The 25,665-nt window shown below is 44.7% G+C and overlaps 1 protein-coding gene across 1 annotated transcript in view; it reads left to right on the top strand.

The window, feature by feature from the left end:
- The first annotated feature begins 4,106 nt into the window (after positions 1-4,106).
- The window catches only part of RCAN2 (regulator of calcineurin 2), a 229,639-nt gene continuing 208,080 nt past the window's right edge, over positions 4,107-25,665 (top strand). The window contains exon 1 of the mRNA XM_073625247.1: positions 4,107-4,258. The gene's annotated coding sequence lies outside the window, so the exon portion shown is untranslated. The remainder of the gene's footprint in view (positions 4,259-25,665) is intronic.

Below are 25,665 nucleotides of genomic sequence, written 5' to 3'. Positions count from 1 at the left end.
TATACTGTACATCTATCTATCTTATATGAAACATTTCTTACATAAAGTTTGTATAGCTTTGATGTTTTTATATAAGTATAATAAAGTTTAACATTTATTTAGACCAGCTTAGTACAATATAGAGGATTGGGTCCTATAACAAAATGTAATGCAAGCGGTTGCTCGGGGTTTGCGGCACTTCTCGGTTAACCTGAATATGTTGCGTTCGGCAGCAATTGCTACATGTCGGATAGATTTTACATCATGACCACGGCATGTAAACACCCCCATCTGCTGCCTGTTGCAGCTTGACTGCTTAGCAGGTTTACTGCTACAGTGCAGCAATTGTGCATTGGAATATATATATATATATATATATATATACATACATACACACACATACAGGATTCTGGACTTCCGCCTGTAGGGGACGCATGCGTGCCCCCGGCGGGCCGCTTTTGCTGTCATAATTCACAACAGAAGCTGATCTGCGGGTTGCCGGGCACTCAATCGCCGTTTTGACAGGGGGTAAAAGATGGATTCTATGTTCCTGAATTCATTACCTCTCCCTACTAAAGCAGCACACAATTAACACACAAACACTGGCTAGGCACACAGCTAATTGCCCTAGATGTTAACCCCTTTCCCAGCTAGTGTAATTAGTACAGTGACAGTGCATATTTTTAGCACTGATCACTGTATTGGTGTCACTGGTTCCAGGCAAAGTGTAAAAAGTTTCAGTCAGTGTCAGATTGTGCACCGCAATATTGCAGTCCCGCTATAAGTCGCTGATCTCCGCCATTACTAGTATAAAATAAATTAAATAAAAATTCCACAAAAAATATCACATAGTTTGTAGACGCTATAATGTTTGCATAAACCAATCAATATACGCTTATTGGGATTTTTTAGCAGAATATATATTGGCCTAAATTTATGAAGAAATTCGCTTTTTACATTTTTTTATTGAATATATTTCATAGCAGAAAGTAAAAAATATTGTTATTTTTTTTCAAAATTGTCGGCCTTTTGTTGTTTATAGCGCAAAAAATAAAAAATCTAGAGGTGATCAAATACCATTAAAAGAAAGCTCTATTTGTGGGGAAAAAATATGCCATACATTTTATTTGGGTACAGCGTCGCACAACCATGTAATTGTCAGTTAAAATAACGGCATATCGCAAAAAAATGTCCTGGTCATGAAGGGGGGTAAATCTTCCAGAGCGGCTGGGCTTTGACTAGGACACCCAAAAACCTTATTTATTTATTTATTTTGAGCCATTCAGAGGTGGACTTGCTGCTGTGTTTCGGATCATTGTTCAGCTGCATAACCCAAGTGCGCATTTTTACTGCCCTTCTACCACATGTCTAAATGAGTTAGGCTGCCTACATGCAGCTCCGTGCTGCTCTGGACGCATAATTAAACAGCTCTTCACACTGCGAATGAGCCCCTATTGATCATTTTTGATCGATCGATTGAGCATGTGCAGGCACGTTTGAACTGATCGTAATACAGGTCAATTAAACAGCCGCTTTTAATAGATCATTTTTGATAGGACGTATAGTCTGCAGGCGCTGTAACTTTTGCGTATATCAATCAATATTGGGATTTTTTTTTTTTTACCAAAAACATGTAGCTGAATACACATTGGCCTAAATTTATGAAGAAATGCAATTTTGATTTTTTTTACATTTCTTATTGGATATATTTTATAGCAGAAATAAAAAAATATTGTTTTTTTTTTTTTGTTTTGTTTTTTTTTGTTTTTAAATTGTGTCTTTTTTTGTTTATAGCACCAAAAAAAAAACAGAAAAAGGCAGAGGTGATCAAAGACCACCAAAAGAAAGCTCTATTTGTGGAAATATAAGGAATACATTGTATCTGTGTACAGCGTGGCATGACCGCGCAATTATCAGTTAGACCCCGTTCACACTGAGGCATTTTTCAGGCGCTAAAGGGCTAAAAATAGCGCCTGTAAAGCACCTGAAAAACGCCTCCCCGCCACCCCAATGTGAAAGCGCGGGTGCTTTCACACTGGGGCGCTGCGCTGGTAGGACATAAAAAAAAAGTCCTGCAAGCAGCATCTTTGGGGCGGTGGAGGAGCGGTGTATATACTGCTTCTCCACCGCCCCTGCCCATTGAAATGAATGGGCACTGCTGCCAAAGCGCCTACAAAGCGATTCGACAGCGGAGCTACACAGGTTTTTTTTTTTTGTTTTTTTTTTGTTTTGTTTTTTGAGCCAGAGGTGGACTTGCTGGTGTAATTCAGATCATTGTTAAGCTGCATAACCCAAGTGCGCCTTTTTACTGCCCTTCAACCACATGTCTTAGGCTGCCTACATGCAGCTCCGTGCTGCTCTGGACGCATAAACAAACGACTCTTCACACTGCAAATGAGCCCCTATTGATCATTTCTGATCGATCAAATGAACATTTGCATGCACGTCTGAACTGATCGTAATACGGGTCAGTTAAACATCTGCTTTTAATAGATCATTTTTGATCGGTCGTGTTTTCAATCAATACTGTATGTGTTGCGTCGTTGGATGTATTAATTGACAAGGAATCACTTGCTTACTGACGCTTCTACTTTGATTGCTCACAGATCGGTGCGTGTATGGCCACTTCATGTGCATGCACGTCTGAACTGATCGTAATACAGGTCAATTAAACGGCTGCTTTTAATAGATCATTTTTGATCGGTCGTGTTTTCAATCAATACTGTATGTGTTGCGTCGTTGGATGTTTTCATCGACAATGAATCGCTTGCTTGCGGTCTCTCGTACTTTGATCACTCACAGATCGGTGCGTTTATGGCCACTCTAAGTGAGCCTTTTTACTGCCCTTCAACCGCATGTCTAAATGAGTTAGGCTGCCTACATGCAGCTCCGTGCTGCTCTGGACGCATAAACAAACGACTCTTCACACTGCGAATGAGCCCCTATTGATCATTTCTGATCGATCAAATGAACGTTTGCACGCATGTCTGATCATAATACAGGTCAATCAAATGGCCGCTTTTAATAGATCGTTTATGATCGGTCGTATTTTCAATCAATACTGTATGTGTTGCGTCGTTGGATGTATTATTCGACAAGGAATCACTTGCTTGCTGACGCTTATATTTTGATTGCTCACAGATCGGTGATTGTAATACAGGTCAATTAAACGGCCGCTTTTAATAGATGGTTTTTGATCGGTCGTATTTTCAATCAATACTGTATTGCCCTGTACACACGGTCGGATTTTCCGACGGAAAAAGTGCGATCGGATTCTGTTGTCGGAAATTCCGATCGTGTGTGGGCTCCATCTGACTTTTTCTGTCGGAATTTCCAACACACAAAGTTTGAGGGCAGGATATAAAAATTTTCCGACAACAAAATCCGATCGGTTACATTCCGATCGTATGTACACAAGTTTGAGCCAACATCCGTCGGAAAAAATACATGGATTTTGTTGTCGGAATGTCCGATCAATGTCCGACCGTGTCGCATTAGTGTTGCGTCGTTGGATGTATTAATCGACAAGGAATCACTTGCTTGCTGACGCTTCTACTTTGCTCACAGATCGGTGCGTGTATGGCCACTTCAAGACGCACGCACGTCTGAACTGATCGTAATACAGGTCAATTAAATGGCCGCTTTTGATAGATCGTTTTGGATCGGTCTACTTTTCAATCTGTACTGTATGTGTCGTTGGATGTTTTAATCGACAATAAATCGCTTGCTTGCGGTCTCTCGTACTTTGATCGCTCACAGATCGGTGCTTGTATGACCACTTCAAGGCGCCTGCACATCTGAACTGATCGTAATACAGGTCAATTAAACGGCCGCTTTGAATAGATAATTTTTGATCGGTCGTGTTTTCAATCAATACTGTATGTGTTGCGTCGTTGGATGTTTTAATCGACAATGAATCGCTTGCTTGCGGTCTCTCGTACTTTGATCGCTCACAGATCGGTGCTTGTATGGCCACTTCAAGGCGCACCCCCCCCCCCACCTCCGCCATGTTCTCGCCATGGTGTGTGTGTGTGTGTGTGTGTGTGTGTGTGTGTGTGTGTGTGTGTGTGTAGGCTGCATTGTGCTCTCCTAACAGCGGCCAGAAGTGGAGTCCTCAGGTTCACAGCACAGGCAGAGAGTGGGAGTGGAGTGGGCGACTGCCCATTGGCTGCCCTGTGTGACACTCATGCAGTGGGAGTGGGCGGGCTCTGTGTACAGGAGCACAGTGTGCAGGGACAGAGCAGGAAAGGACGTGGAGCACACAAGAACAGCTCTGCAGGTAGGAGAATGACAGGATGACAGGGATTGGCATCATGGGAAAGAGGGGGGCTCAAGCCTTTGTTGACAGTTGCTTCATTTGCAATGTACTGATTTTTTTTTTTTTTTTTGTTCACGGTGCTTGCCCTCGAAGGGTTAAATTTCCTGCAAGCGACTAAAAGGAAAAACCTCAGGTGCAGCTGTGCCCGTAAGGTGCAGGGAAGAGAACGGGTGTGCTTGATGACAGGGTGACACGGGGGACACACTGCGGTCTACGGGATGAAGAGACTGCGGAGAGTTTCTCTGGGAAGAGGAAAGCAGCGATCGGCAGCGATCATCAGCGGGGACTGATTATCTCCGCAGCCTCTTCAATGATCTGGTCTGGGGGGGGGGGGGGGAGGATACAGGGCTTAATATAGAATGATGCTGCATGAGAAGGGACCGTCTGGGCAGCTGGGAACTTTCCGTAGAAGCTGACACTCTATATGGCTGAGATCATATCGGTCGTTTTTGTTGCAGATCTTTATTTTGCAGGTCAGAAAATTCCATTTGAGAAGTGGTATAGACACTGAGATCTTCCACCATGCACCCTGGTCCGCAGTCAGGGGCTCGGAGGCTACCAGTTGCTCTCGGCTCCCTTTGGTTGATGACGTACCCATCAGAATGATTGGAATAATAAAGCTACCACACCAAAGTAGCATAAAAAAAAAGGTTTGTATTAGAAAAAAAAAAAAAAGGACAAGGCGTAGTAAAACACCATCCCAGGACTCTATCTCATCATTACACCTAATGCAAACTGCTGACAATTACAGGCAAAAAGGCAACAGGTCCATATCCAGGACCAGGATGGTGACAACACACACCGAAAGCTCGTCATCCTCCACCAGATTTCCTTACTGAGCGATTGTATTTGTTATCTGTACGTGTTGTCATCATCCTGGACCTGTTGCCTCTCTGCATTGCATGCCTGGAATTGTCAGTAGCTGCAGTATGTCTAGTGATAGGATAGATCAGGGATGGCTATCTCTCAGGTTTTTACTATATATATATCTTGTGAAATCTTTCTAATACAACTCAATTTATGCTTCTTTTGTTGTGCTAGCTGTATTATTTTTACATTCGCTTATTTTGGGACTTAGATTATGCCATTTTCTTTTCTTCAACCATGGGTTATAAAAAAAGAAAATCGCTCGATTTTTCCCTCCCGTATCTCTCCGTTGCGCTATTATATTCTGACAGCGGGAGGTTTCCCCCACTGTCAGAATACAATGATCACTGCTGGTGGCTTTAGCCCGTCGACAGCGATCACATGAAAAAAAAAAAAAAACAGACTGCTTGTACTGAAGTTAATCCAAAGCCTCATACACGCGATCAGATTATCGTATAAAAAATACTGCTTTCGACGCGATCGTACGATAATCTGATCGCTAGCACGCAGCTTTCATCAGAAAATTTTCGAAGGGACAAACACGAAAATCTTTCTTGTACGATACCAGATTGTATGATTTTCATTTAAAGGGGTTGTAAACCCTCCCAGTTTTTCACCTCAATGCATTCTATGGTAGTCCACCAGCCCCCCAGCTCCACCCCCCTCGTTTTACTCACCTAAACCCGTTCGTTCCCATGACGTGCACACCATCTCTGGCCGGTGTCTCGGCTCTTGATTGGATAGATTGATAGCAGAGCAGCCATTGGCTCCCACTGCTGTCAATCAAATCCAATGATGTGGGTGCCGGGGGGGGCGGTGCCGAGTACTGCTGTCTGTGACTATGGACGCAGAAGCAGGTCACGGGAGCGCACCCGCACGGGTGCCCCAAAGGAGAGCGCTTCTCCGACGGGTCACTCAATGCGGGGAGGAACCAGGAGCGCCACCGAGGGACCCCAGAAGAGGAGGATCCAACTGCCCAGAGGAGGTAAGTATAACATGTTTGTTACTTTAAAAGAAAAAAAAAAAGGGAACCTTTAATATCCCTTTAATCAGTTCAGTTTTCATCCAAAAATACAATACAAATACATTACATCACTCCCGATTTTTTATTCTGTCATACGAGAATTTTCGTATTTTAATAACCTATTCGTTTTTGATATGGAGACTAGCATGCAAAAAAAAAAAAACGGACAATCATTTATCCGATAATCTAGCATGTGTACTAGGCTTAAAGAGTTTGTAAAGGTAAATAAAAATAAATAAATAAATAACAAACATGTCTATACTCACCTACTCTGTGTAATGGAATTGCACAGAGCGGCCGGGAACCTCCTCTTTTCGTGTCGTGTCCTGGCCCCTCCTCTCTGTCCAGTGAAGCCGCTTCCCATGGGGGCACTTGTGCGCGCTGCGTCCATTGACACAGACAGCGGGACTCGGCCCCGTCCTCCCGCTCTGTTGTCACTGGCTTTGATTGACAGCACCGGGAGCCAATGGCTCCCAGTGCCCCAGCAAAACCAGTGCGACCCGGAAGTGAGGGGGAAACGAACTGCTGATGTGCACGGCGCTGGATCGAAAGGTGTCTCAGGTAAGTAAAGGGGGGCTGAGGGGGTGATGCTGACACCTAAACATTTTTTACCTTAAGGCAAGCAAGGAATGTCATAAGGTAAAATATGTTTAGGCTTTACAACCACTTTAATGACTGACTTCAGTACTTCCAGCCCTGCTCATAGATAGATCACAGTTTTTGCCAGTTCCTGCTGAACCAGCCGAGTTTCGATCCATCTATGGCCGGCTTTAGCTTTGCTGTCTGAAGAGTGATTTGCATTGGGACTGCTCCGCAGAGAGTATTTGAGAGGCAGTGAGGAGGCGGTGTATTGCCCCCTCCCCAGCTACTTTAACCCCTTTAATCCCACACTAGTATTCCACAAGCACGCACATTGCACTTGGGGAGCAGCCCCATTCACTTGAATAGGTCCCATTTGGCAGGCGCTACACCCACCAAAAGCAACAGGAGTTGTAATTCCTACACCCTGGGCTGCTGCCTCTGCAACTATTGGGGGCAACGGTTGGGGAGGCGGTTTTACCGCCCCCAACCACTAGTGTGAACAAGCCCTTAAAGTGATATTAAAGGCAATAAAAAAAAAAAAAACAAACATGTTATACTTACCTGCCCTGTGCAGTGGTTTTGCACAGAGCAGCCCCAATCCTCCTTTTCTCTCCCCCGCCCCCCCTCACCGGCGCTCTTGGCCCCTCCCTCCTGCCGAGTGTACCAAAACCAAGCAGCTGGCTCTGGGGGCTTCCAAGCAGCTGCTGTGTGTCCATTCAGACACAGAGCCACGGCTCGGCCCCATTTCCTCTCTGTCCTCATTGGCTCACTGGCTGTTATTAACAGCCAATGGCTCCCGCTGCTGTCTCAGCCAGTGAGGAGGTAGAGTCTCCGGAGAGCCGAGGCTCTCGTGCACATCACTGGATCGTGATGGGACTCCAGTAAGTATTAGGGGGGGTTGGGGGGCTGCTGCACACAGAAGGTTTTTTTACCTTCATGCATAGAATGCATGAAGGTAAAAAACCTTGAGCCTTTAGAACCACGTTAAAGTGTTAGGCTGCTTTCACAATGAGGCACTATAGCTAAAAATAGCTCCTGCATAGTACCTGTAAAGTGCCTCTCCTCTCACTCCAGTGCGAAAGCCCGAGTGCATTCACACTGGAGCGCTGGCAGGATGGTACAAGAAAGTCCTGCAAACCGCATCTTTGCAGCGCTGTAGGAGCGGTGTACACCGGTTTTAACCCTTCTTTGGCCGCTAGCGGGGGTTAAAAGCCCGCTAGCGGCCGAACAGCGCCGCTAAAACAACAGTAAAGCGCTGCTAAAAATAGCGGCGCTTTACCGCCGACACCCTCAATGCCCCAGTGTGAAAGCAGCCTTAAACCTTTGCTGATAAAAAATAAATATGCTAGCATACCTTATCTTCTTGCTTTCTCCCTGTCTCCTTTTTTTGCACAGATATTCTTTGCAGCAAAATTGACTTTGTAAAGTTTGGTGTCCATAATATCCGCTTCCAGGGTGGCTCCACTTGCTTGGAGGGTCTCCACAGAGCCATCCTATTGTGCGCACTCCCGGCTGGGTCGTTCTTATTTTATGCGTGCTTGGGTGTCAGCCATAGGGCATGCATGGGCAGTGTGGTAGGACCTCCTTCTCATTGTGCTTGCTCGGGTGCTGGGCATAGGGCACACAAGAGCAGTGCGGCTTGGGTTCTTAGCAACGTGCCCACACAGTGTGACAGGGGGGTCCTTCTCGTTGTTCGTGCTTGCAATGCTTGCATTGGGCACACAAGGGCGGTGTGGTTGGGGGTCCTTGGTGTGCCTGCTTGGATGTCATGCTGAGGGTGTGCAGTGTGCACAGGGTACTTATAGTGCCTAGGGTGTGTGTGGGATTTACTAAAGGCAATTATACTGTGCAGTTTGCAAGTGTGGTTGCTCCAGAGCTTAGTAAATGAAAGGAAGCTTCACTTTGCAGGAAGTGGATTTGTAGTGCACACTCCCCAACTGGAAGTTCAGGGAAGCAGCTCTGTGTGACCTGGAGGTGAACCTCAAAATATGTAAATGCTGGACACAAACACAAAAATTTTATAGGGCATGAATAACTGTTAAATGTTGAAAAAACGCTAAGGTTTTGGTCTCTTTATTGGGCTTTAGCATGCACACGATTTGCTTACAGATCTGTAAGTTTCATATAATGTATGCAGACTCATTCTAATTACTATATTGATTATCTGCTGCCTGATATTGTTCTGTAAGCATACATCCATGCAACAGATGACTAATTTAGATTGCTCATTAAACTATTGCACATTATTATCATCAGACGTTTATTCATATTTTACATTCTGTGCGGCTCATTGCCACCTGTCATAGTGTAATGAGGCTTACATGTAGCCGGGGACCAGTTAAAGGAAACAGGTCAGTGTATAAGCCAGACAACTAGAATCTGCAGAAAGGGATTGCCAATCACAGCCTTGGTGTGCCTTTCATGGAATGGTTGCTTTAACCAATTTGCTGCCTGAGCAATTTTTTTCATTTCTTTGCACACAATAAAATCTGCATTTTTGGCTAGAAAACGACTTAAAACTCTCAAAACATTATACATTTTAAAAACGCAGAGACCTCATAGAATATAAAGATGGTAGTTGCGTTTTTTTGTTGCATGCATGATACGAAGTGATCCCTCCAATTCCTTAATTTTCTGTTCTAGGGTGACAACACTCCCTGAGCTCCTTCCTAACCAGAAGCAGTGTTGTCCTCATAGGATATGCTCTGGACCAAAGCTTGTACATGCTGATGTACAGCCACCATGTACAGCTTGATTACAGTTGCAGTGCCACCCACAAGCCTGGTGATTGGCAGCAGCTCCTGAGACTTACTAGCTGCACACTGGCTGGCCACATCATTGAGAGATGGATATCTGCATCTATGCATCTGGTGGGCATTGGGGGATCTGATGGTGCTTATTTCAGATGATTGCAAAATGAGAAAGGAGAGTGGCCTTGTAGTGGAGAGATCAAATAGAATTGTGGAATGCATCACTAGGGAACACCAGCAGGAGGCAGAAGGTCCTGATTCCTCTATGTAGATTTTCCGTTAACACTATAGCGATCACCAGCAGGAGGAAGGAGGTCCTGATTCCCTGATACAGATCTTTAGTTATCGCTAGAGGGATCATCAGCAGGAAGAAGGAGGTCCTGATTCCCTTATATAGACCTTCAGTTATCACTAGAAGGATCACCAACAGGAGAAAGTAAGTCCTGATTCCCCTAAATAGATTTTCCGTTCACACTATAGCGATCACCAGCAGGAGGAAGGAAGTCCTGATCCCTCTATACACTGTATAGATCTTTAGTTTTCACTAGAGGGATCATCAGCAAGAGGAAGGAGGCTCTGATTCCTCTTAATAGATATTTAGTGATCACTAGAGTGGTCACCAGCAGGAGGAAGGAGGCTCTGATTTCCACTATATAGATCTTTAGTTGTCACTAGAGTGGTCACCAGCAGGAGGAAGGAGGCTCTGATTCCTCTATATAGATATTTCGTTGTCACTGTAGGGGTCACCAGCAGGAGGAAGGAGGCTCTGATTTCCTCTATATAGATCTTTAGTTGTCACTAGAGTGGTCACCAGCAGGAGGAAGGAGGCTCTGACTCCTCTATATAGATCTTTAGTTGTCACTAGAGGGGTCACCAGCAGGAGGAAGGAGGCTCTGATTCCTCTATATAGATATTTCGTTGTCACTGTAGGGGTCACCAGCAGGAGGAAGGAGGCTCTGATTTCCTCTATATAGATATTTAGTTGTCACTAGAGTGGTCACCAGCAGGAGGAAGGAGGCTCTGACTCCTCTATATAGATCTTTAGTTGTCACTAGAGGGGTCACCAGCAGGAGGAAGGAGGCTCTGATTCCTCTATATAGATATTTCGTTGTCACTGTAGGGGTCACCAGCAGGAGGAAGGAGGCTCTGATTTCCTCTATATAGATCTTTAGTTGTCACTAGAGTGGTCACCAGCAGGAGGAAGGAGGCTCTGACTCCTCTATATAGATCTTTAGTTGTCACTAGAGGGGTCACCAGCAGGAGGAAGGAGGCTCTGATTCCTCTATATAGATATTTCGTTGTCACTGTAGGGGTCACCAGCAGGAGGAAGGAGGCTCTGATTTCCTCTATATAGATATTTAGTGATCACTAGAGTGGTCACCAGCAGGAGGAAGGAGGCTCTGACTCCTCTATATAGATCTTTAGTTGTCACTAGAGGGGTCACCAGCAGGAGGAAGGAGGCTCTGATTCCTCTATATAGATATTTAGTGATCACTAGTGGGATCACCACCAGGAGAAAGGGGGTTCTGACTCCTCTATATAGATCTTTAGATAGACTTCATTTAGAATACTGTGTCTAGAGACCTCACTTACAAAAGATATTGATAACCATTGGTGTGCGCAGACTATATATTGTAGTAAAGTATTGTGACGCCTACCTTAAATGCACATTAACTTTAATGGCATCCCAGTCTTAGTCCGTAGGGTTCAATATTGAGTTGGCCCAACCTTTGCAGCTATAACAGCTTCCACTCTTCTGGGAAGGCTGTCCACAAGGTTTAGGAGTGTGTCAATGGGAGTGTTTGACCATTCTTCCGGAAGCGCATTTGTTGGGTCAGGCACTGATGTTGGACGAGAAGGCCTGGCTCGCAGTCTCCACTCTAATTCATTCCAAAGGTGTTCTATCGGGTTGAGGTCAGGACTCTGTGCAGGCCAGTCAAGTTCCTCCAGCCCAGACTTGCTCATCCACACTATATTGCCAAAAGTATTGGACCACACCTCCAAATAATTTGGTGGAGGGGGTATTCAGGTGTGTGGTTGTCCTTCAAGGGTGAGTGTAAAGTAGTGAGTGTACAGCTTGTATAACAGTGTAAATTTGCTGTCCCCTCAAAATAACTCAACACACAGCCATTAATGTCTAAACCGCTGGAAACAAAAGTGAGTACACCCCTAACTGAAAATGTCCAAATTGGACCCAATTAGCCATTTTCCCTCCCCAGTGCCATGTGACTTGTTAGTTTTACAAGGTCTCAGGTGTGAATGGGGAGCAGGTGTGTTAAATTTGGTGTTATCGCTCTCACTCTCTCATACTGGCTACTGTAAGTTCAACATGGCACCTCGTGGCAAAAAATCTCTGAGGATCTGAAAAAAAAGAATTGTTCCTCTACATAAAGATAGCCTAAGCTATAAGAAGATTGCCAAGGCCCTTAAACTGAGCTGCAGCACGGTGGCCAAGACTATACAGGGGTTTAACAGGACAGGTTCCACTCAGAACAGGCCTCGCCATGGTCAACCAAAGAAGTTGAGTGCACATGCTCAGCGTCATATCCAGAGGTTGTTTTTGGGAAATAGACGTATGAGTGCTGCCAGCATTGCTGCAGAGGTTGTGGGGGTGAGGGGTCAGCCTGTCAGTGCTCAGGCCATATGCCACACGCTGCATCAAATTGGTCTACATGGCTGTCATCCCAGAAGGATGCCTCTTCTAAAGGTGATGCACAAGAAATCCTGCAAACAGTTTGCTGAAGACAAGCAGACTAAGGACATGGATTACTGGAACCATGTCCTGTGGTCTGATGAGACCAAGATAAACTTATTTGGTTCAGACGGTGTCAAGCGTGTGTGGCGGCAACCAGGTGAGGAGTACAAAGACAAGTGTGTCTTGCTTACAGTCAAGCTTGGTGGTGGGAGTGTCATGGTCTGGAGCTGCATGAGTGCTGCCGGCTCTGGGGAGCTACAGTTCATTGAGGGAACCATAAATGCCAACATGTACTGGGACATATTGAAACAGAGCATGATTCCCTCCTTTCGGAGACTGGGCCGCAGGGCAGTATTCCAACATAACGACCCCAAACACACCTCCAAGACAACCACTGCCTTGCTAAAGAAGCTGAGGGTAAAGGTGATGGACTGGCCAAGTATGTCTCTAGAGCTAAACCCTATTGAGCATCTGTGGGGCATCCTCAAACGGAAGGTGGAGGAGCGCAAGGTCTCCAACATCCACCAACTCTGTGATGTCGTCATGGAGGAGTGGAAGAGGACTCCAGTGGCAACCTGTGAAGCTCTGGTGAACTCAATGCCCAAGAAGGTTAAGGCAATGCTGGAAAATAATGGTGGCCACACAAAATATTGACACTTTGGGCCTAATTTGGACATTTTCACTTAGGGGTGTACTCACTTTTGTTGCCAGTGGTTTAGACATTAATGGCTGTGTGTTGAGTTATTTTGAGGGGACAGCAAATTTACACTGTTATACAAGCTGTACACTCACTACTTTACATTGTAGCAAAGTGTCATTTCTTCAGTGTTGTCACATAAAAAGATATATACAAAAAATGTGAGGGGTGTACACACGTTTGTGAGATACTGTGTGTGTATATATATATATATATATATATATATATATATATATATATATATAAATATATACATATACATAATATATAACACACTTAAGAAGCTAAACTGACATTTTGAAATGTATTTTAACATGGACGGTGTCAGTAGGGCAGTGGATGTTGTCAGTTTGCCAGTGGGAAGTGTCGGTAGTTATTTATTTTTTAGTATTTTTTTTACAATATTTTTTATTTACAATTCTTTAAAGAGCCCCACTGGAGACTTTGGTGAAATATCAGGGATGGATGTCTCACTTTTGCGACAGAGAAAGGGGTTGAGGACAGAGATTTCCCACCCCCTTACTCTGTAGCGTCAGCTGCACTGAACAGTGAATGAATGGGAAATGCTCTGTACTGAGCAGCTTCCTGTTCAGTCACAAACCGAAGCCTAGTAAACACAGTTTACTAGACTTCAGTTATGAATTAACACACAGTGAGGGATCTGTACCAATCACTCACTGTGCTCATTCAGAAAAGGAAGCGGTCGGTAAATGACACGGGCCCAGGCAGCAGGGGGAATCTACGCCGTACGGGGGAGCTAAGTGTGTGCCCAGGCACACCTGGCACACCCCCTTGGCACGCCTATGTTGATAACATAGAATGAGTCCAGAGATGGGTAACAAAAAAGATGAAAAGTCTAAAGATTAACACATATCAGGAGAGACTGCAAGAAACTAAGTATGTCCAGCCTCAAAGGAGAAGTATAGCCAAAGCTTTTTCGGCTATGCTTCTCCTATGGATCACAGGAGTGCAGTTCATTCTGCACTCCTGTGACCTGTTTTCAGCCGACAGTGGGCTAAAGCCTGCCGTCGGCTGATGTCGCTGAGCCAGTCCGGGCTGTGAAAAGAGGGGAGAACTGAGCAATAAGTGGTGTTTGATCTCTCTGTTCTCACTGCAGAGCCCGTGGGGGACTAATGCAGCATTGGATTCATGCTGCACCCACCTAGGTGAATATAAATGTTTTTGTTTTTTTGTTTTTTACAAAGTTCATACTTCTCTTTTAAGGAAAGTAGGGAAATATGGTGACAAGATTGAAACCATTAAAGCTGAGCTCCAGAGAAAGTCAAAAGTTGTCCTTACAGTGTGTGTCCCCCTGTACTGCGAGGATTAAAAACTTGCTTATTTCTAGGGGTGCCGTTGAAAAGCTCTTGCTCCTGGAGGCTTCCTCCTCTATGTGCGACTGGTCATCCAAAGCGGCTTCTCTTTTCCACTTAGTCGGTCACATTCTAATTTCATCATGTGCAATGCAGGGCCAGCAAAAAATTAAAAATGGGGCAGACTCAATGGACCACTTGGCCTTTATTTGCCATCATTCTTTTATGTTTGCTTCCAAAGTGAAAAAGGCTAGAGGGAGTGAGGTGGTAGTGCATGGAGATTAGAGTCATAGTTTTATTTAAAAGTTATCTCCAGGTATAGTTTGTATTTTCATAATCTTTACCTGTGGGATCACTGTGGAAGCAGAGAACCACTGTAGTAGTCGTCGTAGTCTTCTGGGTCCTATTCCGAGCAGCTGCTCTGCTGCATAGTATAAGCCTGGTTTCACACATGTGCGGTGCGAATTGAAGCTCAGGTTTCACTGGGGAGATAACAATCTCCTGTTCAACGGATTCATTGCGTTTTTGCTCAGGATTAGAGAGCAGGGAGAGGGGGAGGGAGGGGGGGGGGGGAGAGGGGGAGGTGTAGTGAGGAGAAAGAGAAAATCCTTGTTCAGAACGCAATGCATCTGCGAATCAGATGCGTTCCCATAGGAGATAATAGGCTTGTAGTTCGCACCGCAATGCCCAAAAAACGCACACGTTTTTTGTGCAATGCGCAGTGCGAATGCAACGCACATATGTGAACCAGATACATTCATATGAATGTATTTTAAAATGTCCTGCGAATTAGATGCGGTGTAAGCCGCATCTAATTCGCATAGGTGTGAACCCGGGCTAAAAACAACAAACAAAAACTCCCAACTCACTTACCAGCCAGCCTGCAACAAACCGAATTGCCCCGTCTAACAGTTCACATTAAAAACAAGGGGTTTAGTTTGCACACATCTGCAAATATATGCGTAAGCTGCAGTAGCCACGTCATGGCAACCCTGGTGTACTGCAGTACCAACTCTATAATTTTCAGAGTCTCCTGGGATGGAGCACATGTACTGTATAATAATGGATAGATTAAAGAGGAGTTCCAGCCTCTGAAATTTTTCTTTAAAAGTCAGTAGCTGCTAACTTTTAATATAAGGACACTTGCCTGTCCAGGGATCCCGGAATGTCTGCCCCACAAAGCCGATTCAACCATCGACTTGGGTGCAGGCGCCGGCATTGCAACTAAGGTAAACCGGCAGTGAAGCCTTCAGGCTTCACAGCCAATTTCCTACTGTGCATGCGCGAGTCGTGCTGCGCTTTCTGAATGGCCCCGTCGTATTTTAGGACACCTACAGGTCCCAGACAGTGTTAATTTTGTCGACTAAAACATTTTAGTCAACTAAATTAAAGGGGTTGTAAAGGTTCCTTTTTAAAAAAAAAAAAAATAACAAACATGTCATACTTACCTCCACTGTGCAGCTCGTTTTGCACAGACTGGCCCCGATCCTCGTCTTCTGGGGTCCCTCGGCGGCTGTCTCGGCTCCTCCCCGCATTAGCTAACCCCCGTTCTGGGAAGCTCTCTCCCAAGGGGGTTAGCTTGCGGGCACGCTCCTGTGATAGTCGGCGGCTATAGCCACTGACTGTATCACCCGGCCGCGCCACGTCATTGATTTGATTGACAGCAGCGGGAGCCAATGGCTGCCCTGCTATCAATTATCCAATGAATGAGTCGAGAAGAGCCGAGAAGCTCGGTCAAGAAGCCAGCGTGTTTACCACACGGGACTTTCGAGGGCTCAGGTAAGTAAACAGGGGGGGGGGCTGGGGGGCCGCTAATCGTCGGATGTTTTTTCACCTTAATGCATATAATGCATTAAGGTAAAAAAACATCTACCTTTGCAACCCCTTTAAAATTATTTTAGTCGACTAAAATACGACTAAAGCTAAAACAATAGATATGACTAAAATAAGACTAAAACTAAAATGACATTTTAGTCAAAGGACTAATGCCCCGTACACACGGTCGGATTTTCCGACGGAAAATGTGTGATAGGACCTTGTTGTCGGAACTTCCGACCGTGTGTAGGCTCCATCACACATTTTCCATCGGATTTTCCGACACACAAAGTTTGAGAGCAGGATATAAAATTTTACGACAACAAAATCCGTTGTCGGAAATTCCGATCGTGTACACAAATCCGACTGACAAAGTGCCACGCATGCCCAGAATAAATAAAGAGATGAAAGCTATTGGCCACTGCCCCGTTTATAGTCCCGACCTACGTGTTTTACGTCACCGCATTTAGAACGATCGGATTTTCCGACAACTTTGTGTGACCGTGTGTATGTAAGACAAGTTTGAGCCAACATCCGTCGGAAAAAATGCTAGGATTTTGTTGTCGGAATGTCCGAACAAAGTCCGACCGTGTGTACGGGGCATAAGACTAAAACTGAATTAAAATTTGACTTAAAAATTAACACTGGTCTGTAGTGCATGTTCATACCTCCAATACCATAAATAATAACATTCGATTTTTCACTTCAGCAGTATTTAATGAGTTTGAAAGTTGTAATGAAATGCTTAACTAATGCATTACAATTTAACTACAGTACACCTATTCGATTTTAGACGACTAAAATTAGTTTGTCGACTAAAATGTACTGGATCTATAGTCGACTAAATACAACTAAAACTAAAACAACTGCAGAAGACTAAAATGGGACTAAAACTAAAATGCCATCCATTTTAGTCCTAAGACTAAATCGAAATTTAATGCCAAAATTAACACTGGTCCCAGAAAGCAGAGGGGAGAGGGCGGAGGAGGAGGGGCCGATGATGACGTAACCTCACCATGGCGAGGTAGGACAGAAGTCCTGCAAGAAAACAAAAAAAGATACAAAAAAAAAAAGAATATCTGAAAACGAGGGAGTGGGTTATCGTGCTCAATTGATTAAGACCTACTTTCGATTTAGCCTGGAACTCCGCTTTAAGGGCGCTGACGTGGCCTCTGCTGCTTACGCATATTTTTGTAAATGTGTGCAAACTAAACCTCTTGTTTTTAATGTAAACTGTTAGACAGGGTCAATTTGGTTTGTTGCAGGCTGGCAGGTAAGTGAACTGGGAATTTTTGTCTGTTTTTTGACATGTGTCGCGCTTCTTGATGTAAAGGCCATTTATACGTTGGGGTGGTTGCCATTTGTATGTTCTGCTGCATAGTAATCACGGGGGATGTCCGCTTGGCACAATCGCCATCCACAAAATGCCTTGCAGTTTTCTAAATGAATGCAAAGCATTCTCTGATTGGACGAGATGCAGAGGCAGGATGGTGACATCACAATCTCCAGGCACAGGATATGGAAGACAGCAGCCATCACTGTAGTAAGGGCGACTACTACAGTGGTTTTCCGCTTCCACAGGTATACCACAGGTATTGAATAAGCATACCTGCATTGGTCCAGGCTCATAGCTCCCAACTGTCCCTGATTTCAAGGGACTGTCCCTGATTTGGAGCAATGTCCCTCTGTCCCTCATTCCTCCTCATTTGTCCCTCATTTTGGTCTGATGTACTGTATATAGATGTATACAAAATGCACTTTGTATCTATCAGTGTTTTCCAGCACTAAACCTTTCATCTGAATTCTAAATTGCTGCATTTGTAAATTCCAAAAGCCAATATAAAGGAATAGTAGTGGTAAAAAGAACTAAAAAAGTGGATTTAACCAATCTTTTTTTTTTGTGCAATTCTCCTTGCGTGGCCAGGGGGTGTGTCCTATGCCTGCATACTTTTGCTGATAGGTGTCCCTCATTCCGATCTCAGAGAGTTGGGAGGTATGCAGGCTGGACCAATGTAACTATGCATTAAAATCCATACCTGGAAATCAGCTTTAACCTAACAATGCATATAATTGGAAATTCAAGGTTAGATAAATCTTTTTTTTGGAGGCGAGTTAAATTTTACTTGAAATAGCAGTGCTCCTCACAGTGACTAAAAGAGGAAATGTGTAAAAATCATTTGTAAAACCGCAATGTCCGTTGCACTCAGCAGTATTATTACCAGTGTTAGAAGGCCTGTTATTGCTTGCCCATGCTTAGCTAGCTTTAACAAGCTTTAGCATATTGTTAACATTTTTTTAGAATTTTTAAAGCTATTCTGGTACATCTCTCTAATGCTCCCTGGGTGATATCATACATAATAAATTGCCTTCTGGGGGGTGAGAATGCCAGTTCATGATGAACAAGGCATTTGGTGAGCGATTATTAAGCATTGTCATTTTCCTGCATTACAAGCAGCAATGCAGTTGGGATGTAAGAGGTAGTTGCAGGAAGCTTGTAGAGGACTGACTTGTCCTCTGCACTGGGCTCCCTGTGGCCATCTTGGGGGAGACTGTCTGAATAAACAGAGTGTTCCTGAGACATGGGCAGCCATATTGGACCTAGAGGCTATACATAGGCACACGACAGGCTCAGCATAGGTTAAAGCAGTGGTCATCAACCCTGTCTTCAGGGCCCACTAACAGGCCAGGTTTTATGTATTACCTTGGGGAGATGCAGACTAGAATACTGCAATCACTGTGCAGCAAATTATATCACCTGTGATGTATTTCAGTTATCTTGCAAACCTGGCCTGTTGGTGGGCCCTGAGGACAGGGTTGATGACCACTGGGTTAAGGTGCCTGTGGAGAAGGGTCAGCTTAAGGTTGGACCTATAATCCCCGGAAACGACCTGCTTTGGAGAAGAACCCTTTCACCAATCTGCATCTAGAGTGGCAACTGCTTGTTCCCTATGTTGCCAGCACAGCACCCTATCCGAGAGACCCACTATAAGTGTTGTGGACCCATTTAAAGGGGAAGCCCTAAGGCTACTTGTCATGGTTATGCAATAGAGCTTGTTGATCAGCATACCTGTCTCCATGTGTTCATCTCTAGAGACCAGCTGACCCTCACCTGACTGCTTTTGTAACCTCTCCTCTAAGCATGGCCCCACCCCAAGCCCTATCAGGGAACCCTATATTAACCTGTGCACTGCAAGCCAGCAGTGCTGATCAACCATTGTGTGTTAGCCTCTGTGTGTACTTGCTGTGTTTCCTACATCTGATTCCTGTTACTGACTTTGGCCTGTTCTTAACTATTCCTGTCTGCTCGTGACCCTGACCTTTGGCGTGTTCCCGACCATCCCTGTTTGCCTGTAACCCTAAACCTTGGCGTGTACTCTGTTGTCCTTGTCTGCTTGTGGCCCCGACCTTGGCTTGTCCCTTACTTTCCTTGTTGTTCCAGCCTGCTGCCTCCTTCCTCTTCTCCTGTAGTCTACCGTGAGCGTGAGCGTGAGCGTGAGCTGTGAGACCCTGGGGACCGCGACCTGGAGCCAGACTGCAGCGCAGTCCATCCTTACCATTAAAGGCTCTGGTGAACATCTGCTGGCTCTTAGACTCCGTGCCCTGGGGAATCTATGCTCTAGCTCCCAGTGGGATCTGTGTCAGTGATCCAGTAGACCTGCTTCCTGGACCTCCCAGGGTTCAGTCCGCAGCAGTCAGCCATAGGGTTCACTACCTTGCGGTGCACTCCTGATCACAACGGTGTGCACCTGTCACCCAGCCTCTAGGTGACCTGACACTACTTTACACTGAGGCGCTTTACAGGCGCTATAGCACTAAAAAAATAGCGCCTGCAAAGCGCCTCTCCTGTCACTCAGCCTGAGTGCTTTCACACTGGAGCGGTGTGCTTGCGGGACGTTAAAAGTCCTGCAAGCAGCATCTTTGCAGCACTTTAGGAGCGGTGTTTACACTGCTCCTAAAGCTCCCCTGCCCATTGAAATCAATGGGCAGCGCCTCCGAAGTGCCTTCAAAGCGATTTGGCAGCGACGCTTTGCGGGGGCTCTTAAGCCTTTTTCGGCCACTAGCGGGGGTTGAAAGTGATGGTAAAGCCAACGCCCCAGTGTGAAAGTGCCCTAAGACTGGGCTTAAAACAATGATTCCACTGACCTGACGCCTTATGATTGGGCCATAAGTACACCGTGGAGAAAAAAAAAAAAGCTCTTCTGAGACCAGAAGTGATTGCTTTCACTGATATAAAGAAAGTTCTCAACCTGCTGGAAAATCTCTGAAGAAGGTACAGAACAGTTGTGATGGAGATGGGTAAAGATATGATCGAAGAAAAGCAGTTGTCTTCCGTCTGCTAGGACAGTCATATCCCCATGTATGCCCAAGAAAATGCATTGAAAAAAATTGCAATAAGTGTATATTGATTGGTTTGTGCAAAATTTATAGGGCCTACAAAATAGGGGATAGATTTATGGCATTTTTATTTTTAATTTTTTTTTTAGTAATGGTGGCTATCTGCGATTTTTATCTGGACTGCGACATTATGGCGGACACATCGGACACTTTTGACACTATTTTGGGACCTATAAAAATGCACTGATTACTGTGTAAATAACACCGGCAGGGAAGGGGTTAAAAACTAGGGGTTAAATATGTCCTAGGGAATGATTCTAACTGTGGGGGGATGGGCTACCACTGACATGACAGCGATCACTGCTCCCGATGACAGGGAGCAGTAGATCCCTGTCATGTCACTAGGCAGAATGGGGAAATGCCTTGTTTACATAGGCATCCCCCATTCTGCTGCATCAAGTCCATGGGACCCGCGGGCACAGTCACAGAGTACGCGGCGGGCGCGCACACCCCGCCAGCGGTGCGTGCCCACAATGCCACGATTTAAAGGGGACGTACCTGTACGCCCATTTGCCCATCTGTGCCAAAGCAGATATGATTTCAATTTACAAATACCATACTGGACCCCACAATAGGGATAAAACTTTTTTGCGGAAGGGAGTTTAATAAGACACGTGGCCACTCACTAAAATTAGAAGAAAAGAGGTTTAACCTTAAACTGCGTAGAGGGTTCTTTCCTCTAAGAGCGGCAAGGATGTGGAATTCCCTTCCACAGGCTGTGGTTTCAGTGGGGAGCATCAATAGTTTCAAAAAACTATTAGATAAGCACCTGAACGACCACAACATACAGGGATATACAATGTAATACTGACATATAATCACGCACATAGGTTGGACTTGATGGACTTGTGTCTTTTTTCAACCTCACCTACTATGTAACTATGTAACTGAAAACTCAAAATGGTGGCTACAATTGACCACAATGAAATGAAATCAAAATTTGCATGACAAACCTAGAACACTTTCTACAAGATTGCTTCAATTTGAACATCAACATTTATTTTATTAAACTTTTTTTGGAGCTGTCATTCCAGTTGTATAAACAGAAATGTTGTTGCTATTGACAGTTCTTCTCTCTATAAATGTATCTGTAGCAAAGTCCTGGACCCCTCGAGGCCTAATGGTGACCTCGAGAATCAAGGAGAGCTGACATCCTTCTTTTTAGAGTGGGTTGCAAGGCATGGTGGGTGTAATGCAAGATGAAAGGGTGGGCGCCAGACACTTTTAGAATGCAAAAAGAGATTTATTGTCTCTTAAACAGAACTGGGGGAGAGAGGGTTAGGGCCAGGACACCCTTAGGTATATGCAATGTTAGTTGGCAGACTCCGAGACTTCTATAGGTAGACAGCTATACAGGTGAAGGCCTCCAGCCGGACACCACTTCTGTATAGGTAGGACTGCTGTCTCCTATGGCAACAATCTTGTAGCTGTTACTAACAACAATTGTATTCAACTATTTGCACCATGAACAGTTCTCAGCTTTCCCCACACTCTCTCACTATGGGTCTTCACTTAACGAGCTCCCAGTCTTTCACTAGACTTCAGATCCACTAGCCACTGGATCACCTGAGCTCTTAGCACTTTAGCACTCAGTATCTTCCTCAAGCGCCATCCATCCCCTGCTTCCCCGCTGGGTCCCTGGCTTGGCCCTCACAGATACTCCTCAAGCTTCACCGCCGCTGACATGTTAGGTCCCTGGCTTGGCACACACTGATGCTCCACAAGCCTCACCCCTGCTGTCCCGCTGGGTCCCTGACTTGGCACTTGCTGGTGCTTTCCCACTTCTTCACCGTCCCCGGCTGGCGAGACATCTGCTCTGGTACTGGCCTCAGCTTACTCACAATGGTCTCCGGTAGCAAGGTAGATGGTCCCTTAGTGGTGACAGCTTCCCCTCTACCTCTGACCACGACAAAACCATTACTTCTGGTTGGACTACAAGCCCGCAGTCCCAACCCTACGCTGCTCTCTGGCATCTGAATAGGTCCTCAGACAGCCTAGCAGCCAGATGCCCCCAGGATAGACCTTAAGTTTCTGGCCTAGCAGCCCGGGGCAAGACGACACACGTCCACCCAGACAGCCGCCCAGGTGGCACAGAACCCTGATCACCTGACTCCACCCAAATAGGCTCTCCCAGCAGGACAAGGGACCCAAGAAGATCCCTGCCCATTGGCTGAGATACCCTATTCATTCATAATCTGTCCTTGCTATGCCCTTGTCTTATCCAATGTCACCAGATACCCAGCCACCAATTGATCTCCTAACAAATGACCAAGGCATCTATCGCCTGCCAATTTTAATAGCAGCCCTGCCTAAACATCAGGGTGCTACACATCAGATTAAAATGTTTGAAATGGTTAATGTAGAAGCAAAGATAAGAAAAACAATTGTAAAAAGCTTACTGGTCAGTGTTCTACAAGGGTAACACATATCACTAACCAGTTAAGAGTCATCCAAACTCTAGGTAAGTTTTCTCCTCCTGTACTATGCGAGACAGCTAACCATTATATTAGCACCGCACATGTCTTAATAGGTTTATACTTAACAAATCGCCTTCTATATTATGGCCACATACAATCAGGTCCATAAATATTGGGACATCGACACAATTCTAATCTTTTTGGCTCTATACACCACCACAATGGATTTGAAATGAAACGAACAAGATGTGCTTTAACTGCAGACTTTCAGCTTTAATTTGAGGGTATTTACATCCAAATCAGGTGAACGGTGTAGGAATTACAAATGTTTGTATATGTGCCTCCCACTTTTTAAGGGACCAAAAGTAATGGGACAAATGGCTGCTCAGCTGTTCCATGGCCAGGTGTGTGTTATTCCCTCATTATCCTATTTACAAGGAGCAGATAAAAGGTCCAGAGTTCATTTCAAGTGTGCTTTTTTGCATTTGGAATCTGTTGCTGTCAACTCTCAATATGAGATCCAAAGAGCTGTCACTATCAGTGAAGCAAGCCATCATTAGGCTGAAAAAACAAAACAAACCCATCAGAGAGATAGCAAAAACATTAGGTGTGGCCAGATCAACTGTTTGGAACATCCTTAAAAAGAAAGAACGCACCGGTGAGCTCAGCAACGCCAAAAGACCTGGAAGACCATGGAAAACAACTGTGGTGAATGACCGAAAAAATTCTTTCCCTGGTGAAGAAAACACCCTTCACAACAGTTGGCCAGATCAAGAACACTCTTCAGGAGGTAGGTGTATGTGTGTCAAAGTCAACAATCAAGAGAAGACTTCACCAGAGTGAATACAGAGGGTTCACCATAAGATGTAAACCATTGGTGAGCCTCAAAAACAGGAAGGCCAGATTAGAGTTTGCCAAACAACATCTAAAAAAGCCTTCACAGTTCTGGAACAACATCCTATGGACAGACAAGCAGAAAAAAAGAGCAGCGCCGCTCTAAGGGTAGTAGTGTGTATAAAAGACTTTAATAATGTTTAAAATATGCACTCACATTTAGGCTGATAAAAACAGGCATGTAGTGTTACTCTTTAAAATCATGAGATCACATCCAGTGGACCGCTGGGCTGTGGAGGAGTCATTCCCCGGCCGCTTCCGTTGGTGTCCGAAGCTCCGAGGTATGTAGTTCCGTCAGACAGTGCGTCAACTGGTCCGTGGGTGGAGATGACAGATGCTGGAGAGCCAGGGGGCGTGGCCGTAGCGCTCGCGTTCAGAGCATGCGTGCTCCTTCATCAGGCGTGTGAATGGACAGATGAGACCAAGATCAACTTGTACCAGAGTGATGGGAAGAGAAGAGTATGGAGAAGGAAAGGAACTGCTCATGATCCAAAGCATACCACCTCATCAGTGAAGCATGGTGGTGGTAGTGTCATGGCGTGGGCATGTATGGCTGCCAATGGAACTGGTTCTCTTGTATTTATTGATGATGTGACTGCTGACAAAAGCAGCAGGATGAATTCTGAAGTGTTTTGGGCAATATTATCTGCTCATATTCAGCAAAATGCTTCAGAAGTCATTGGACGGTGCTTCACAGTGCAGATGGACAATGACCCGAAGCATACTGCGAAAGCAACTAAAAAAGGGAAAGAAGTTGAATGTTATGCAATGGCCAAGTCCATCACCTGACCTGAATCCGATTGAGCATGCATTTCACTTGCTGAAGACAAAACTGAAGGGAAAATGCCCCAAGAACAAGCAGGAACTGAAGACAGTTGCAGTAGAGGCCTGGCAGAGCATCACCAGGGATGAAACCCAGCGTCTGGTGATGTCTATGTGTTCTAGACTTCAGGCTGTAATTGACTGCAAAGGATTTGCAACCAAGTATTAAAAAGTGAAAAAAGTGGGAGGCACATATACAAACTGTTGTAATTCCTACACTGTTCACCTGATTTGGATGTAAATACCCTCAAATTAAAGCTGAAAGTCTGCAGTTAAAGGACATCTTGTTCGTTTAATTTCAAATCCATTGTGGTGGTGTATAGAGCCAAAAAGATTAGAATTGTATCGGTGTCCCAATATTTATGGACCTGACTGTATGTCTTAATACCAGCATGGTATGATTGTCTCTGACTGTGAATTATAAAAAAGTGAAATGTATTATCTAGTTGTCATACTATAGGACCTTATTGTTTGCCATTATTTTGAGTTTTCTAACTTTAAAAAAACACTGGCAAGCACATTCTACAATTTACAATAATTTCGACTTTACAACAAACATGATTCAGGAGGTTGATTAAACTTGTGGGTGGTAAATTACTTGTGTTTCTGGCAATTACTTTTAATTGAATTTGTAATTCCTGGTAGATAAAACGTGGATGAAATTAATGTATTAAAAATTGTCAATTGGCAAAAATGGGCAGCACAAAGGGCATCTGCAAACAAGGTTCTTAGTTTGTAATATACAAGAAATATTGGAGTTTTCTGGGTCTTGTAATCATTACACTTTCTGCTGTGTATGTTATATATTAGGAGTATAGAGATAAATAGATATTTAAACCCAAAATCGAGGGGAGGGACATAGAGGCTCTACACATAAATGTAACAAAGAATGTCTGTTTTGTGACCCCTATTATCAAAGACATTTATTTATATTAAAGTTCAACTCCAGGAAACTTTGAAAACTTTCCCCTTCACTCAGTGGTGGCCGGTGGTATATTTTCTTTTCCTCAAACAGTGCACAGTCAGCCACCCCCGGTCGGGTCAACAGACCCACCCACCCCCGTCAAGGTCGGTCAGTCACCCGCAACACTTACATT

The sequence above is a fragment of the Aquarana catesbeiana genome, linkage group LG04 (genome assembly GCF_042186555.1).
Source record: "Aquarana catesbeiana isolate 2022-GZ linkage group LG04, ASM4218655v1, whole genome shotgun sequence".
NCBI lineage: Eukaryota > Metazoa > Chordata > Amphibia > Anura > Ranidae > Aquarana > Aquarana catesbeiana.
Note: the sequence above shows the minus strand (reverse complement) of the source record. Positions and strands in the feature narration are given on the sequence as shown.